Source organism: Canis aureus, chromosome 10, assembly GCF_053574225.1.
Source record: "Canis aureus isolate CA01 chromosome 10, VMU_Caureus_v.1.0, whole genome shotgun sequence".
Classification (NCBI taxonomy): Eukaryota; Metazoa; Chordata; class Mammalia; order Carnivora; family Canidae; genus Canis; species Canis aureus.
In genome coordinates this window covers 39,470,499-39,489,642 of record NC_135620.1, presented here as the reverse complement: position 1 = coordinate 39,489,642, position 19,144 = coordinate 39,470,499, and the positions used below count along the sequence as shown (strand labels likewise).

At 39.9% G+C, this 19,144-nt stretch overlaps 1 protein-coding gene and 1 long non-coding RNA gene across 5 annotated transcripts in view; one reads left to right on the top strand and one right to left on the bottom strand.

Moving 5' to 3' along the window:
* Positions 1-19,144, bottom strand: part of ADAMTSL1 (ADAMTS like 1) — an 873,417-nt gene that overhangs the window by 846,034 nt on the left and 8,239 nt on the right. The gene's annotated exons all lie outside the window — the stretch shown is intronic.
* Positions 5,170-15,756, top strand: LOC144321661 (uncharacterized). 2 transcript variants are annotated; one of them, XR_013387255.1, is made up of 6 exons: positions 5,201-5,287; positions 6,164-6,323; positions 11,608-11,778; positions 12,681-12,822; positions 14,223-14,409; positions 15,610-15,756. It is a non-coding gene; the product is annotated as an uncharacterized LOC144321661 (long non-coding RNA). The 2 variants fall into 2 exon arrangements; XR_013387254.1 differs by lacking the exon at positions 6,164-6,323 and having other exon boundaries at positions 5,170-5,287.

The window sequence follows — 19,144 nt, the reverse complement described above, 5'->3', positions numbered from 1 at the left end:
ATGAGGTATCCTGTGTCATATCAGAGTTCAGACTAAGACATCATATACTAAACAGAAGATCATATTGATAATTTTCTAAGTATCAACAAATAACTTAGATATTATTATACCAATTTGATGAATAAGTTGTGCTACACTCAGTCAGCAATTTTATGATATATATTTATACTTTATCTAGAGAATGCAAGACTTTTTTTTACTGAAGTATAATTAATATAATTAGTTGCAGGTATACAACATTTTGATTCAATAATTCTCTACATTATTTAGTAATCACCATGGTAAATGTAGTCACCATTGGTAGCCATACAACATTGCAATATTATTGACTATATTCTCTATGCTATACTTTTCATTTCTGTAACATTTATTTTGTAATTGGAAGTTTGTACCTCTTAATCTACCCCTTATCTATTTCACTTATTCCCCCACTTGCCCTCCTTCTGGTAACCCCTAGTTCTCCGCATTTAAGGGTCATTTTTTTGTTTCTTTATGTTTTGTTCTTTAGATTCCACATATAAGTAAAATCATATAGTATTTGTCTTTGTCTGACTTATTTCGCTTAGCATAATGCCCTCTATGTCCAACCATGTTAAGGTGTGGTTGAGTGTGTGTGTGTGTGTGTGCATATGTGTGTGTGAAATGGAATATTACTCAGCCATAAAAAAGAATGGGATCTCGCCATTTGTGAAAAGGCAATATTTTTAAGTGCACAATCAATGTCACTAAATATATTCACCGTGTTGTGCAGCCATCCTCACTGTTCATTTTCACAACTTTTCCATCATCCCAAACAAAAACTCAGTACCCATTAAATAGCAACTCTCCAATCCTCTCACCCCTTAGTAACTTATGATTTCCCATATCTATGAATTTATCTATTATATATCTCATATAGGTGGATAGAACCATACAATATCCGTAGGCAATATATTTTAAATAAACAAACATTTGCATATTATTATACTAGTTATTGATATTACTCCTGACTCTATCTTGAAATCTCAGTATCTTTGAAAAATGAAGTCTGACATATGCTTGATATTCTCCCTATTGATTGTTATCAACTAAGAAAATGTATTGATTCAATACTGAAATTGCATATAAAGTTGTCTCTTCAATCACGGAATAAATTACAAGTATTCAAAAACTAGATTAGTGCTTAAAGCCTTTTTAAGTAACACTTTCTAACTACCACACTGGCTGTTTTAGTTGGAAATCAAACCAGGAATTTCTATAACTACAAATTAAAAATCACGGACTTTGAGAGTTTCCATGTTGCCCAATGAGATACGGAGAAGAGCGGGATGATTTCCAAGAGACAACAGCTGCAAAATCACCTGCTTATAATGTCTAAGCCAAGAGAAGTACACTTGGGTTCTTCTTTTTATGATACAAAGACATGGTTGGCCAAAGAACTGCAACTTGAAAATGGAATAAAGAAATTCAATTGTTATCACTCCAAAAGGTCTGAAGTTGAAGCCAAAAATAATAACTCTTATTTTTTACAAAAGAGATCAACATCAAAATCTAGAGCCACAGAGGAGAAAATAATGGAACAATTTGTCAAGAAAATGTGAAAATGGCTAAGAGAAGAGAGTAATGTGAGTATCAACAGTGCTGTCCTAGAGAACTTTAAGTGTCAAGGTGACCTTGAACAACACGGGTTTGAGCTGCTGTGGGTCCACTTACATGGTCCACTTATATGGATTCAGTGAAGTGCTGTAAATGTATTTTCTCCTATGATTTTCTAATCACTTTTTCTAATTTATTGTAAAAATACAGTATACAATACATATAGCATACAAAATATGTGGTAATTGTTTTCAGTAAGGCTACCAGTCAACAGTAGGCTATTAGTGATTAAGTTTTGGGACAGTCAAAAGTTATATGTGGATTTTTGACTATGGTGGGGAAGGGAGCCAGTACCCACAAACCCCATGTTATTCAAGGGTCAACTGTATATACAAAGTACCTTTTGCAGGCTGTGGAAGTCTAAGGAGATGGCAGGTTGCTATTTCTATTGCCACCTCCCTCTTGGGCACCCACCTCACATCTCCAAATGCCCACGAGGCAGCTCTACTTGATGCCTCCCAGCCAATTCCAACTCAACAATTAAATTACCTACCTGCTCCAAATAGGGATACAGGCAGAAAAGCCAGTCTCACTAAACTCTACTGCCATCCACCCAAGCTGTGCACGTGAGAGTCATCAGCTGTTTCTCCCACTATATCTGGCCCTGAATTCAGTCTGCTACCAAATTCTGTTCATGGAGTTTGTCCTTCTTTTCCATCCTACTGCCACAGCCTCTGCTCAAGCCCTCATTTTCTCTCACCCACATCCTTGAGAAACTTAAGCTAACTCATTTCCCCAAATGATCTTTTCCCTTCCCAAATCCTTCCTCCACAAGGGTCTAAGGGTTAAATCTTAAAAATAAATAATTTCATCATGCTGAAACACACACACACATACACAAGCATGAAACAACCACCAATAACCCTAGGTTAACATCAAACTCCCTACCACTGTGCTAAGATTTTTCACAAATCTGGTCTAATCTGCCAGTCTGTATTATGTCCTGTTTTTGGCCTTACCACAGTCTACAATTTAACTACACTTACTGTTTTATTCTTACCGCCCTCCCCGCCCCCGCACCTCACACTTCTCATGCCTCGGAAATGCTCTTCTCTATCAATACCCTCATTCTCCACATTCTTCCCTCAGCCAAGAAGACTCGAGTCTGATGTCACTTTATCACTCACACCATCCCTTTCCTGAACTGACTTTATGACTCCCTCCTTCATGAGCCCACAGGATTCAGTTAAACCTCAAAGTATATAGTCTACTGTACTATAACTTATACATGCCTGTCTTCTGCCAATTATGTGCTTTCCAGGTAAGATATTATTCATATTTGTATCCCCGGTGCTTAATGAGAATATGGCGTATGTTCAATACATGGGCTTTAAGTAAGTAAATGATGCAGAACATTAAAAACCAGCTGAAAAAATAGAAATCCCAGCTAGATTCATCACGATCATTATAATCATTCTTTCATTAAATGAACACAGCTTCCCTTGAGGTGGAATTTTATATATCAGAAATCATACATCATTGTTATCAGCCAAATATACTCTATTTTTAAAGAGAATCTTGAAGATTTTTGAGTGAGATGAAGATATTGATGAGGTGAAAAGATATTTTAGACATTGAGGATGGTACAGAGCATAATCACAAGTAAGAAAAGCCATGAATAGGGACCCAAGAAGAGACTAGTTTGAAAAGAACCAAAGAAACAAATTGAAAACTAGATGTTGACTATAAGAGTTAAAAACTATATCTAATGAAGAAAGTCTTTGCAAGATTAAGAAATACTTATGCTGAAAGAAATAGTTTGCCAGCAAAAGGGAATGGACCATGTAAGAAGCAAAAATGGTTTGGAATTGTAGAATTTTCTAAATACTGAAGGAAAATAAGGCAGTCTTTGTGAAATCAGATGACTAAAATTACATACAGAGATACCAAGCCATAAAAATGGAGAGTAAAAGTGGGAACTGATGGTTTTTGTGAGAAAGGAAAAGAAAGATGTTAGGGAGTTCAGTGTGGAGCAAGCATAGGTGTAAGTGTAAGGGATATTTTTCCTCCTAACAGGAGCAGAGGCATTAGGCAGAAAAGCAGCTTAATGAATTGCCAAAACATGGGTCTTCTCCATGTCTAACTTAGGACAGGGGCAATATACCCAACCAGAAATATCAGGAGAAGGTAGTGCATCTCTTTGGGATAAATAGCTTCATAATTTGGAAAACTGTGCTCTCAAAAGTCACCATTACCACAGTTCCTCAAAGATCTCACAAGTACTCCAGTCAACAACAAAGGACCTGGACAAAGAAAGATGACTGGGTGATCTCTTCTAGAACTCATCTCTTGCTACTCAGAAGTTTGCCAGATTGCAGTAAAGTCAAAGTTAAGTCCACATCCATAGGAATACCTGCAGCTAGAACAAATTATAGGCAATACTGGCCTCAATCAAACCTGAAACAATGACCAAAGAAAGTAAAGGAGAATCAGTTGAGCACAAGGTCATGGAGATGACACTCCACTCTTGGCAGAAGGATGGGGAATAAAGATGCCCAGCACAGCACCTGGATATATCCCTTTGAAACTGTTTCCACTTTCACACACAAAGGTTGAGGTAAACCTTATGAAATTTTCAAGAATCAAATTACATGAAATTCATGTTACTCAATACCCAAGAAGCCATGTGAAACGAGTTTGCACATAAGGCCCTTGTGCCTTATGTCATTTTACAGGACTGTTATGCCTCCCTGACAGCAGCTCCACAGAATAGTTTAAATGCTCGACTTATGCACACACCCCATCTCAATTAGAGATGAGTGCACACAACTACCTGCTGGATCCTATGAAAATTTTAAATTATATTTCAAACATTTAGGCTTTAACAAAGAACATTTTTTTCCAAGCATATTTTCCCTTGGTTTTTAAACCCATGTGTATTTTAAGGGGAAAAAAAAAATCCATCTGTTTCTGATTCATTTATGCTTAACTCATCAGAATATCACTGGAGAAGAGTTATCGGGTGTCCACGTCACTTTCCTCCCTCCTTAAACTTCTATTACTTTTCTTCTTAAAAGCAAGCAGGTGTACTTTGTCACAATTAAACAGATAGGAATTGTAAAATATTATCACTTTTATTCAAATCTCAAGATCCATGTGTTTTAAAAGAAAGCATTAGAGTCTCCCTCTTCTCCTAATTTCTAGTTATATGATTTTGTTGGTAGGGGTGATTTTTTTTATCTTAAGCAAGAAAGAGATGAAGAAATATAATACAGCCAACAATTTTAGTAGGCGAATTCTCAACTAACCTCAATTATCTTCATCTTTTATTAGAAGATGTGCGTGAATAATGATCAAACAATGGAACCTAAATCAACAAGTAAAACAATTCCCCCAACACACAAAGGATTAATATTGCCAAAGTTTCTAAGTTTGTTTAAAAATAAGAATTCCTTTTTTCCCCCATAAGAGAACTGATACACAATAAAAGATCTGGACTCCTGGTCAACCCATCAAAATTAACTATAAGGGATCTTAGTCTAGCACCACCTACATTTAAAAGGCAGGATAGAGTAGAAGAGAGAACATGCACTATGAAGTCAGAAAGGTCTGAATTCCAATTTAGCTCAACCTTTTACTGCTTGCTAATTAACACCTAGGTCACTTTCATCTTTCCCAACCTGGATCTAAAGCCACTCCTGGAGGAGCAGTTGTGAGTATTAAAGATAAGGCCAACCCAGACCTTGGCTCACAGCAATGTGGTTACCCTTGGTTACCCTTCATCACTATCTTCAACATCATGGTAGGAAAAATGCCTTCCAAGGCTTGATTCAGGTTTTTTAAGCTGAGTAGTCCAAGCCTCTCCTCAGCAGCAGCCACGGCTGACACACAAATAATGATGGACAGGTTGGCAATGGTTACAGCTGCAGACATGGAAGTCAGCATGTCCCGAGGCTAGGAGAGGGCCAGAGGAACAAGGAGCTCTCCTACGACAGTTTCCTGTATGGCCAGCAGGTGTAAACCATGACCATAGGAAAACCATCAATACAGCCCAACCAAACACTCTGCCCTCAGACCAAAAGTCACATGGAAAACATCAAAAAATAATTATAAAACTCACTGCCAGTACCACTGGCAGCTCCTCACTCTTCAAGCGAGTACTTTAAAGTTTATTTGTAGAAGGGGACTAAAGCTGGCCAATTTCTAGCAAAAGCCCATCCATGCAGGCAGTGGTTGGGTTGGGGAGACATTTGGCAATCAGAAAGGGTGGTACCTGCCTGGAAGTCCTTTGCCTCTGGTGTTCCTGTTTGGTGGAAAATTTTAACATAAAAGCTGGCAAAGAGCAGGTATGAAAGGGGAGAGACCTCAATATAATTTAACAGGTATTTATGACCTGAGTGGTACTCTTGCCTACATGCACAGATTGTTAGGACTAAAAAAGCCCTCAGAGATCAATCCCTTTGGTTCAGCCCCTTTCTCTTTACAGATATGGAAGGTAAAGACTCACAGAGGTTATGGGGTTTGTCTGTGGTCATAATGCTAGTTATGTGGTTGAGTCACCACCCAGCCTGTGTTCTTTCCCTTGCAGGCTCTGGATGAGAGAAGACTTGGTCATTAACATGTCCCCTGACATCTGTGAACTTCTATTAACTTAGGGGTTCCTTCTATCTTTTTCTGCTATTTCTATGGTGCCAAGGAGTGGGGGAGATACCCCACAGAGTTAAAGATAAAAGAATCATAATTGAGAAGTGAGTCACAGTGATTTTCAAAAATGCACAAGACCATGAGAATTTCAACTATTTTGTTGCAAAGGGGAAAGATAAGTCTGTAAAAATTATATAGAATACAAGAGTCTCAGATGTCAATTCATTTCAAAATATTTTTTTAATTTAGCAAATAGCAAGAAAAATTAGAAAAACTACCTTAGAAAAACCACCTACACACTCATATTTGTTCCCAAACCAAGGAAGTAAAAATGAGCATAAAGACAATATATTCATCTTGTTTTTATAAACACGTAAATATGAAATTCAAAGCCTTGAGATAGAAGATGCCTCCCATGTTGAGGAGCAGAAATGAAGATGGTTACATGATGACCAATGTGGCTGGAGAACAGTAAAGATGGAGGAAACTGGTATGAGAGGATTAGAGAGGTAGTCAGATGTCGAGGGCATTATAACCCATTTTAAAGCATTAGCACTTGCTCTCAGGGAGATAGGAGGGCATTGGAAGGTATTAAGTAGAGGAGTATCTGACCTGGTCTAACAGGATCAGTGGGTGCTGCACAGGGAAGAGACTAAAGTAGGTAAGCATAAACTGAGATGATGTGGCCAGCACTTTCCCAATAATCCAGGCAAATAGGAGATCATTTGAACCAAGATGGTGATGTTGAAGATTTAAGAAGTGACTTTCATCTGCACTTATAAAACAAGGAGCTCAGAACATTACTAGTGAGTGTGCAGTGTGACAGAAATAGAAGAGTCAAAAACAACCCCAATGTTTTTAACCTGAGAAAATGACAGGATTGAGTTAGCTTCCAATAAGATGGGACTGTCTATGGGGGAAGCAGCATATTTTGCTTTATTATTATTATTTTTTTTTTGCGGGGAGGGGGATCAGAAGCTCAGTTTTACATGTTATGTTTGAGATGCCTATTAAATATTCAAGTAGGAATGCTAAGTAGGTGGTGAATAGAGGAGGATGAAGGTTAGGAAAGTTGTATGCTACAGGTACAAATCTGGATATTGGAATCTAATTTGCAATTAAAGCCATGATACTGATTAAGATTACCAAGAAGTGAATGTGGAAAGAAAAGAGTTTCCCTGATCCTGGAGAAGCAGGGAAACAGAAGAGGAATAAACCCATAGGAAGAAGAAAAGGCGAATGTGTTGTTCTGGAGGCCAAGTGGTAAAAGGCTTCACAGGAAGAGGAAGCGATCATTTGTGTTTTAATGTACAGAAAAGTGGAGAAAGGAGTGGTAAATGAAGGTGCAAATCATATAAAGAGAGCTTTAAGTACAGCAGAAGTAACAGGATGTCTATGGGCTGGTGGGAAAAGTCTAGCATATAAGTAAAAAAGGAGTAGGAACAAGAGAAATCGGATGCAGAAAAGCAGATAATTAGAGCAGTATCTTTGAATGAGGAAATGGGGATGAGATCTGGGACATCAGTTGGAAAGACTGGCTTTTGTTAGGAGAATGGATGGTTTACCCATTGCAAATGAAGAGAAGGTAAAGTATGTCAACTAGATGCAAGTGGGTGGAGAAATGTGGAAATTTTCTTCGGATGGCTTTTATTTTCCCAATTAAAGAAGCTATAAGTGGGGAGAAGGAAGATATTGTGAGAGGTTTTATAAGAGAAAAGCAGCAAAATGTCAATTTGAGGGAGTGGGAGAGTGGATAGATAAGGGGAATATAGTATAATTGTTGGCCCTTTGAAGTGACCACACCCAGCTGCATAGGTACAATGAACTTGGGGAAAGGTTTAGTCAACTGAGTGCATCAAGGGAGGAGAAAAAAACTGAGGGGGTTGTAATGATGATTGGCAAGGCATCTGAGCTGGCCCAGGAGGGAAGTCAGGTGAATGAGGTACAGTGAAAGGGTGGTAGGAGTAAGCACTTACAAGTCTCAGTAGAGTTGAAGAATTATGACATCAGGTATTCTAGAGGAACCAAATTCAAAAGATAGGAGTAAAGCTTAGAAAGTAAAATCCTTGACACTGAGATTATGTCGAGATTATTAAATTTATTGTTAATGCCAAGACTTTGATGCTATCTAACCAACAAATCCACAATAACCCTGCTCTGGCCACCACACCCAGCTTTTCATTAGTTTCAGTGATGATAGTTACAATGCCTTGCCCTCAGTCCCAAAGAGCATGTAAGACTCATCATTAATGGCACAGACTGTCAAGGTCATAGCCATTCCTACTGCAGGGAAAGTAATTTTCACTGCAAATAATATCTTAAAGAATAAAGAACAAGATGATATGAAACAGAAATGACTTGAAGCAAACAGTTCATCAAAAATAAAACAGAAGCAAATATCCTTGAGGTGAAGTGCTTTTGATGAAGATCCAATGAGTGGCCACAAGATCATTCAGAAACCATCCAAGGGTGTGGTAGACTAATAATGGCTCCCAAAGATATGTCATGCCCAGGGATGAGAGAAAGAGTCTTTGCAGATATGTAGTTAAGTTACAGATTTTGAGATGAGAAGACTATGCCATCATAAGAGAGGCAGAAAGCAGCTTGACATGTGCAAAGAAGATGGTATAAAGACAGAGACAGGTACTGGAGTGATGCAGCCACAAGCCAAGGAATACCACTGAATGCCAGCAACCAGAAGCCAGAGGAGGCAAGGAACAGATTGTTCCCTGGTGTCTCTGGGGGGAACAAGGCCTGCTGACACCCTGATTTGGGGTTTACTGTCTCTAAAGATGTGAGGATATAAATTTCTCTTGTTTTCTTTTTTTTTAATATTTATTTATTCATGAGAGACACACAGAGAGAGAGGCAGAGACACAGGCAGAGGGAGAAGCAGGCTCCATGCAGGAAGCCTGATGTGGGTCTCGATCCTGGGACTCCAGGATCACACCCTGGGCCAAAGGCAGGCGCTAAACCACTGAGCCACCCAAGGATCCCCATTTCTCTTGTTTTCTTAAGCAACTTAGTTTGTGGTAATTTATTATAGCAGCCAAAATATACTGATAACTTAATCTCTGGAGGGTCTACTAGGCTTGATGCTAGATTGGGCACTTTGGAAAGATACAAGATGCATAATAGGACTTAGTTCTTGAAGATTTTAACAATCGAGTTTGATGTGGAAAAAAAAAAAGTCAATCAAATCCAGAAAATAAGAAGTCAAGCCCCTTGAAGAAATGGGTTTTGAAACGATCCTATGTCAGGTCACAAAACAAAAGGAGTTATTCAGATTAGGGATTCTTGAATAAATTCCAAAAAGCTAGTACTTTATATTTGTTTCAAAAAATACAACATGGAGAGTATTTTAGTTATGATGACCTGACCACTTACATTGCTGTATTCAAAATGCAAACATTTTCTGGAATAGCCTGCGTGAAAGGGAACCCACCAAACACAGAACAGACTTACCAAATGAATGAAGTAAATCCACCAAACACAGAACAGACTTATAAAATGAATGACATAATTTGGTGTCATCTGTCCCAGCTTCAGAAATCACCCAAGAAACTAGTGACTTTACATAGGAGGCACCTGTAAAAATCAGAGCTAGAATCTTCCATGCCTTCAACCAAAACCAAGCTTACCCCTACGAAAACCTCCAACTGAAACAAAAGCAACCAGTACACAAAAATTATAAGAGATATACACTGTCGCTGGCAAGCCACTCAATGTCAAGTTCAGTCATTTTCTATTCCCCCCTCAAAAACAGCTTCAAAGAACCACACGCCCAATATTCAGGTTTATCTGCTCCACACCCTGGACACTCTTTGCAGCAACTGATGGGAAGGTGGCAGACGGCCCTGGAAGTGCCAGCCCAGCTCCCAGCAGATGCTGCGCTTGCCTCATTAACAGTGGCAGCTAAAGACATAATCAAGTCCAGCTGCAGGGAAAGAGAACTGCTTGAGCTCATGGTTGGCTGACAGGCTCCCGAATTCCCACTCAATGAGCATTCCTCTGAACAGTCATCTTCTACTCGCGGGATGACCTAGAACAAAATCCAGCAGGGAAGGGCATGTTCCCAAACACAGGGACGCTTAAGGCTCTTCACAGGCAGATTCAAATTAGACGTAACTGCAGGACTCCTGCGGTTGCCGGGATCCCACAGAGCCATTTCCACCCAGCTTCTACATGGCTACCTTGCTCTAAATGAGACCGTTTGGGGTAAAACCCAGGAGAAATGAGTGGCCACCACTTCGTGGCATGTCAGTACCACTGTGAAGTTTTAACAAGCTGTGAAACCTTGGCCTTGGGAGGCCACCTGTCCAGCTCTGGTCCTGGGTGGAACTTCAGCACAAACCTCTTTAGTAATCCTACTGAGGCAGCAGGAAAGATGCCAGCGTGACCTTACTGGCCTGCTTCAGTGGTAATGTTTGCCGCTGCCCCCAACTTTCTGATAATGTCAATCCAACACTTTCTAGCTTCATCGGAAGTTTAGAAAGCAGGACAGCAGGGGTGCCTCGGGGGCTCAGTTGGTTGAACGACTGACTCTTGATTTCCCACTCAGGTCATGGTCTCGGGGTCATGGGATCAAGCCCTGACTTGGGCTCCCCCTAGGCACGGAGCCTGCTTGAGATTCTCTCTCTCTCCTGCTCCCTCTGCCCCTCCCCTGCTCTCTCACACATGAGCGTACTCTCTCATGCTTGCTCTCACTCTCGGAAGGAAGGAAGGAAGGAAGGAAGGAAGGAAGGAAGGAAGGAAGGAAGGAAAAGCAGGACAACACTGATCTGAATCTGTACCAGATGCAAAAGGAAAAACACAAGAACTGAAAGAAGCACAAGGTGGAAAATGTTTACACTTGTTAAAAAAACATCCAATTCACCAAATAACTTGTTTGAAATTTTGGAATTTAAGTTGTAAGCCTCCAAATGCTGCTCTTCCTCCCAGCTTCTTGAAAGGTAGATGACGGAGGTCAATAGATGACAGAAGGGGAAAAAAAGAACAAGTCTCCAGAGTTCCCCAGTACAACCAAACAGGAGTCACACTGCGGCCCTCCTAGCCACCCAAGCTCTCCATTCATTCATCCTTGTTTTCTTTCTTCCTTTCTGCCAAGGACAGCAGTTGAGAGAGGCTCACAAACCGTGCAGGAGAGAAATGCCCAGGCTCATATTTCTGCTCCCATCACACAGCGTGGGTTAGAACTGGACACCTGCAGGACGGCTGGGTCAGCTCTGGCCCAGAGAAAAGTATAGGATCACGATTTCATAGATCAATTACAACCGCCTTGTAGTCTTACGAACCAGACATGCAATAGACCTTTTTTTTTTTCTTTAAACAAACAGACACTATTTGATTAACAGCCCCATGGAATGGAGAACTCATTCTTATTTGTAGGTCATCAAAAGAAATAGGACTTACCAGGTGACTGAGGAACTGAAAACAGTCCACTGGCAAAAAGGCTCCATTTCATGAAGGCCAATGCTGCCAGCCGCCAGCCTGACATTCAGCTGACAAGATGCTAATCTGCACTATCACAAACACAGCTGGGCAAGAGAGCCTGGGAAGGTTGGTTGTGGCATGGCAATAAATTTGGTTCAGTTTATTGTATATAGTGCATTTCTAATTCATAGCCCATTTCCACCTTTCCCTCCCCCAGTCCATCATATCTAATCTTCTAATTTTGAAAATTATAGGGGAGAAACCTCCAAAATAAAACTCACATACTCCTATTTTTCGTGGTTCCCTTTCTCTGAGTCTCAGACTCCTAAGACCTCTAAGTTACTGACAATGATTTATAAACACACACACGTCTAGACATCTACTACACACTTGCACATGTGTGACTTTCCAAGGGCACTGTGGCAAAGGCCAGCTTGTGTTACGTCCCAAGTTCACAGTTGTCCTCCCCACCCCCAGCCTCCCTGGCTAGGGGGTACAGCCACATGACTGACTGGATTCTTTGGTGGGATCATAGGGATAGGGATCCTCCTGGAGGTTTGAGTCTCATCAGGAACACAAAAAATGGATGTGGGCAGAAGTGATACATTCCACTCCTAAGATTACCCCAAGAAAACCTCCCATGCAGTTCTCAACATTCTCTTCCCCCTCGGTCACCTGGTCATAGGCGCCAGGGTGACCTTGGAAGCCACACATTAAAGACAGCACAGGCTACATCAGAGCGATCCCTGGATGACTGCTTGCAACACAACCCCCACCCACCTTTCAGCCTTGCCAACTGGATTTTATGTGAACAACAAAAAAAAGCACTATTTTATCAAAACACCAAGATTTCAGGATTTTACTGTTACAGCAGTTAATATTTAACTGGTACACATACGTGGGTGCTGCTGTGATTAACAAGGTATGCATTCATTTTATTTCTCATTTTCGTAAGGACACTCAACAGGAGTGTATACGCTCATGTAAAGAGCAATACCAAGTTCAGAGGTGTTTTTTCCTCACTGTAGATTTTCCCGAAAAACCCTTCACTGACTGTTTTCAGCTATTCCAGGCACTGAACTAGATGTGACATATACGGAGGAAAGTAAGTCAGTCTACGGCCTCAAGCTTACTGTATACTGGGATGACAGACACACAATAAAAATACAAGTAAGTACATCACTACAAATTATAAGTGCTTGAAGCAAATAGGGCATCATGAGAGAGTCACAAAAGAGACCTAACAGACTGGGGCAGGGAGAGTGGAGGGACAGGTTCTTCAGGGGAAGGGACATGGAGCTGAAGAACAGATGGATGAGTGTAAATTAATTAATTAAAAATAAAGAGCCCTCCAGCAAAGAGAACTGTGCAAAGGCCCTTAGGTAGCAACAAGTTTGATGCCCTTGTAGAACTGAAAGGAGGCCAGTAGCCAGATAGTAGTAAGCAAGGGGAAGTGGAGGGGAGGTGGGGGGAGGGAAGGGGAGACATGCTGGGAACTATGCAGGGGATGGATCTTGCCAGGCCTGGACGACTAGTAAGGATTTTCAATCTTAGTCTAAAGCATATATTCTCAATGGGGGTGATCATGCCAAGTGGATGAAAAATTGGGGAATTCTGGGAATGGGGGAGTAAAGGATACTTCCTGATAGCAACGGTTTGAAGACAATACAACGAGTCCCTTCAAAGTGTCACAGCACGTGAAAACAGTTTATGCGTGGTATTAAATTTTTATGGGGGTAGTGGGGGAATAAGAGGAAGTATTTTAAAATGTCTAAAAAGAGAGAGAATAATAAAAAAGTCTCAGAAACACTGATCCAAAGCCAACAGGAATCGGCTGAAGGTGTTAAGCAAGAGAGTGCCACAACTTGATGTTCATTTCTAAAAACTCAATCAGAGTTAATATTTTTGTGCTAAAAAGTCATATTAGAAAAGTTTAGAAACCGCTATTCATTTTAGAAGTTACAGTTAATTGGTATTAACCCACTAAGATCATGTAATCCAAGCTCTCCATTGTAGAGATTCAAAAAGAAAATGAAACTCAGAAAAGCTCTGTAACTAGTGTGTCCAAAACCATGCATTAGCAATTAGTATGCAAAGTTTGGATCCTATTCTACTGCTTTTTCTTTCAGCACTGTTCCCAAAATTCTACTCTGCTCCTGCACACTCTGTGCTGTACATGCAACTTGTTTGCATGGCTACATTTTACATGATGATTCATATTGACCACACTATACACAGTATTTGAGTCAGATATACAAAAAGAAAGGAAATGTAATTTTCTGCCGTGTTCCTAGATTTTGTAGAGGAAAAATAATGTCCTAGCCTTATGCTGTCACCTATCTTGAAAACTGTCAGGATTTGCAGATTACATACAAGACCAAACACAAGAATCCATTAATCTGTTGACTCAGTTAAACACTTAGGGGGTAGTCAAAGTTTGCTTACCTTTTGTTGTGACCACTGGCAGAAGATTCTCAAAATGAGAACATTATTCTAAATTAAAATACCTGTTAACTGGTCTGAATAGCAAACTAGAAGTCTGAAGAAGATGCTGCTTCTCTTTTATACAGAAAAAAAAGAAGCCTGTATAAAACAAAATGGAACACCAATATTCATAGTGGCACTATTTGCAATGGTCAAATGTGGAACCAACCCAAGGGCCCACCGATAGATGAATGGATAAACAGAATGTGCTACATTTGTAAAATGGCCTATTATTCAGCCTTAAAAAGGACATTCTGACACATACATCAACAGGTATGAACTTTGAGGACATCACACTAAAAGAAAGAAGCCAATCACAAAAAGAAAGATACTGTTATGATCCCACCTGTATAAGGACTCTACAGTAGTCAAATTCATAGACGGAAACGAATAGTATGGGTGACAGGGGGGATGGGAGTAGGGAGTTGTTATATAAGGGGTATAGAGTTTATTTTGAAGAACTATTTTGCAAGAGTTCTGGAGATGGGTTGCATTACAATGTGAATGCATTTTAACACTACTGTACTGTATAATTAAAAATGGTTAAGATGTAAATTTGTCAACATGCATTTTACACTTCTAAATTTTTTCAAATGTTAGTGAATAAGTCAAGGTAATTTAAAGCAGTGATTTTAGAAAACTTCTGTCAGGAAACAAACATCTAGGCATCTTGGTAGTCCCAAAGTCTGGGTTCATGGCAACATTACATTTTCAACCCTCTTTAATTTGAATTGTCTAATAAAATGTCAGCAGAAGTGATATGTAGTCACTCTGAGTTGGAAGCATTTGACTGGCAGGGGAAAGCAGAGCAAGTCACTTCTTTCCCTGCCCTGGGGGCTAAGGAAGCATGCTGCCTCCCGTGTGGATCCCAAGTACCAAACCCTCCTGACAATCCACAAGGAATTTGAAGCCTGAAGGGGAAATACACCTTTCCTATGTTAAGTCCCTATGATTTGGGGGGTTGTTTGTTACCATGGCATAATCTAGCCCATTTGGACTAATAATACACAATTTTATAAGGAACAGGAGAATTTGAGAATTTGAATTTCAGATTATATCAACAAATATTCTTTAGTAGTTTAAAAAACCCCTTTATTTCTCTGTAACTGATTTCTGAAAGAAAATACACAATTAGTACTCTTCATGAAATGTACAAGATGTTTGACAATGACTATTAGCAGTGAAGAAAACTTCTTTCTTTTCCACACATAGTACTACATCATAGACTCTGCATGACTCAGTGCAGAGTATGTGTATATTTTGTTTGGCTGGTTTGTGATAGAGATGGGAAGAACATCCTAAATAATAGGCACATGAAACATTTCCTTCCTCTCCTCCAAGAACGTAGCAACAGTTGCTACATCACACTTGGGTAGAGAAGGTGTTCAGCAGCACGTACTCTCCCTTTCATCAAGTGTCAAGTTCCTGGATGCTGTGGACGATTTTCTAAATAAGTATCTGTTAATCTTCCAGGGGCATGATGACTCGAGGAGAAAAGACACAGAAGCCAGCTTCCAGCAGGTTACGTGCGGGGGTAAGGATGGAGGGTTTCCCTCCACCCCCAGCCCCCATCATTCCTCCCTGCAGGCAGAGTGACAGAGACCCAGAGCTATTCCCAAACATCTGAAAACCATTTATAAAAAACTGAGGTTACTACAAATAAAGACGCTTCAAGCTGGTGGTTCATATCTTTAGTTCATGATGTAACTAGACACTAAAATAATAGTGTATGCTCTGGTGGGAAAATCAGCACAAACAATCATGAGATGTGTGGTCCACTCCCAGTGCTCCCACTAATAAACTGGGCATGTCGCTCGACTTCTTAGGACTTTATTTCTCTCTTCCGTAAATAGGAGAGACCAAATCAGTGTCTTCCAAAATATGGCTTTTGGTCCAACTATATCCGAAACTTCTATGGGTATATGTGTCAGGAGGAAGGGGTACCTCACAAAAGCAGACTCCTAGGACCTATCTTTCACCTACTGCATGAGAATCTGAGAGTGGGGTCCAGGAATCTGCATTTTAAAGCTTCCAGGCTTTTAGCTGCACAGCTCTAGTCTGGTGATCTTTGGTGACTAATGCATGATAAAGTTTGTGACCTACAATACGAAAGACTTCCTAAGTCTTCTTCTGGCTATATAATCCCATAGCCAAGAGCAGAGCCAAAAACAAGTATGTAGCTCTGATACCACCCATTCCATCCTCCCACACACACACATTTTTTTTAAATGTATAATGTTCTAGAGCTCATCCCCATGTCAAACCAAATATTAAAGCTGATAGGGTATTACTAACTATTGAACATGATTTCCCCATTTGCTTCACCCCATCTCCATACTCCACCACAAAAGAGACCAAGCCCAATTATACCTTAGAGAACACATTTTAATACCACACGTGATATTTTAGGGCCAGATCTTCACAGCATGGTAGCTCTGTGTTTTCTCATAAAACTGTCTCCAAACATCAAAATTTGTAAGACAATAAAATATTTCTGTGCTGTCTTTGTGAGCAAATAGGTTTGGCTGTATATATTTAGGCATAAAATGGACAGTAAGTTCATTGAAAGATTAAAAACGAAAAGAGAAGCATGAGAATGGAGAAAGTACCTATTACCACATTTGACAACTAGCAGGCAGCCGGTAAGCACTCATTTCCTTTCCTGAAGAAGTCTGACTCCTCGCTGCATAGACAGTAAATCCAGGAACTAGAACCTGGGTCTTTAGACCTCAGGTCCACCATCTTTTTTGTAAAACTGACCAAAGTTTTATATATGGTGGGAAATCTATGAGTCTCTAAAAAGTGCGTCCAATAACGAGAATGAGTTTTAATGGTGTGTAGAGATGGATCAGGACAGGAAAATAGAAAGAATGAAAGAAGAAAAATAGCACTAACGTTCAGCTCAACGTGGTAGATTGAACACCATATTTTCTCTATTCCCTCCCAAATGTCCGCTAAAATAACAATAAATAAATAAAGATGACAAGAGAACTGGAAAGGAGAAAACAGCAGATAAAAGATGCCAATAAATTTTGGAATATGGAAAATTTGTGGAAGAATTGTTACTGACTTAGCAGAATTCTGATTGCAAAGGGATATAGTGATGAGAAGCAAGACCACTTGGCCTGTAAAACTCCAGAAAGGCTTTAGACTTGGAGGCATCTGGTCCTGCAAAAAAGTGTGTGTGGGGGGGTGAAGCTTTGGCTACAAGTACAAATACTGGTTGAAATCTTACCTAAAGACAACTCTGTTGAAAAACAAATATGAGAAAATCTTTCAAAAGTGTAAAAAAGAGGGGCGGGGGGTACCTGGGTGGCTCAGTCAGTTAAGCATCTGCCTTCAGTTCTAGTCTTGGTACCTCTTCCCTGGCTCATATGTGCTATCTCTCTCACTCAAATAAATAAATAAAATCTTTTTTTTTTAAGTATAAAAAATGTATTTTGTAAACTTAAAAATCCACTACAAAAAAAAGTATAGAAAAAATAATAAAGACAAGAGAAAAGATCTTTAAAAGATAGATGGTTCATCCAGAAGGTTTAATAACAGGAGTTTCACAAAAAGTAAACACCTGAGGTGCCAGTAAAGAAATTATCAAAGTGGGGGATCCCTGGGAGGCGCAGCGGTTTAGTGCCTGCCTTCAGCCCAGGGCGTGATCCTGGAGACCCGGGATCGAGTCCCACATCAGGCTCCCTGCATGGAGCCTGCTTCTCCCTCTGCCTGTCTCTCTGCCTCTCTCCCTCATTCTCTGTGTCTCTCATGAATAAAAAAAATCTTAAAAAAAAAGAACTCATCAAAGAAATATGAAAACAAACAAACAATGCCAAAAAGGGCATTGATATATTCAGGAATGGTGAATTTAAATAGCCCACACCAAGGCATAGATAGCATCATGAAACTTTGGTTCAGTAACTGGCAAACCATGCATGGCCCATGGTCCAAATCTGGCCTACTGTCTGTTCTGGTAAATAGTTTATTGGAACACAAGTTCATTCATTTATATATTGTCTATTGCTGCTTTCAGGCTACAGAGGCAGAGGTTCTGACAGAGACAGTGTGCCTACAAAGCCTAAAATATTTTTCTTTTTCTTTTTTTTTATTTTTTAAGATTTTATTTATTTGTTCATGAGTGACACAGAGAGAGAGAGGTAGAGACACAGGCAGAGGGAGAAGCAGGCTCCATGCAGGAAGCCTGACGTGGGACTCGATCCTAGGTCTCCAGGTCACACCCTGGGCTGAAGGTAGCACTAAACCGCAGAGCCACCCAGGCTGCCCAATATTTTTCTAAGAGAAATGAAAACATATCCACACAAAAACTTCCACATGTATTGTCACAGCAGCATTACCCATAATAGCCTAAAGGTAGAGACAACCCAAATGTCTATCCACAGACAAATGCATAAACAAAATATGGTATATCTATCTATACAACAGAATTTTTTCAGCTCTAAAGGAATAAAATAAGGATATATGGTACCACTTGGATAAACAGTGAAAGCATGCTAAGTGAAAGAAGCCAATCTCAAAAGCTTACATATGAAAGCTTGATTTCATTCATATGAAAATCCAGAATAACGAAATCTACAAAGAAAGAAAATAGATTATTGGTTGCTTGAGGCTGGAGGAGGTGGGCAGAAAGTAGAGGTGTGATAATTTAAAGGTACAAAGTTTCTTTCTAGTGGAAAGAATTTCTAAAATTGACTCAGGTAACAGTTGCACATCTGTTGATATAATTTAAAAATCTGCGTGAATTGCATGATATGTGCACTTTAAAAAGGTGAGTCATGTGATATGTGAATTACATAGCTCAATAAATCTGGATTTTTTAAAAACAAGATTTTATTTATTTCTTCATGAGAAACACAGAGAGAGAGGCAGAGACATAGCCAGAGGAAGAAGCAGGTTCCCTGTGGGGAGCCCATGTGGGACTCCATCCCAGGACCCCGGGATCATGCCCTGAGCCAAAGGCAGATGTTCAACCACTGAGCCACCCAGATGTCCTTCAATAAAT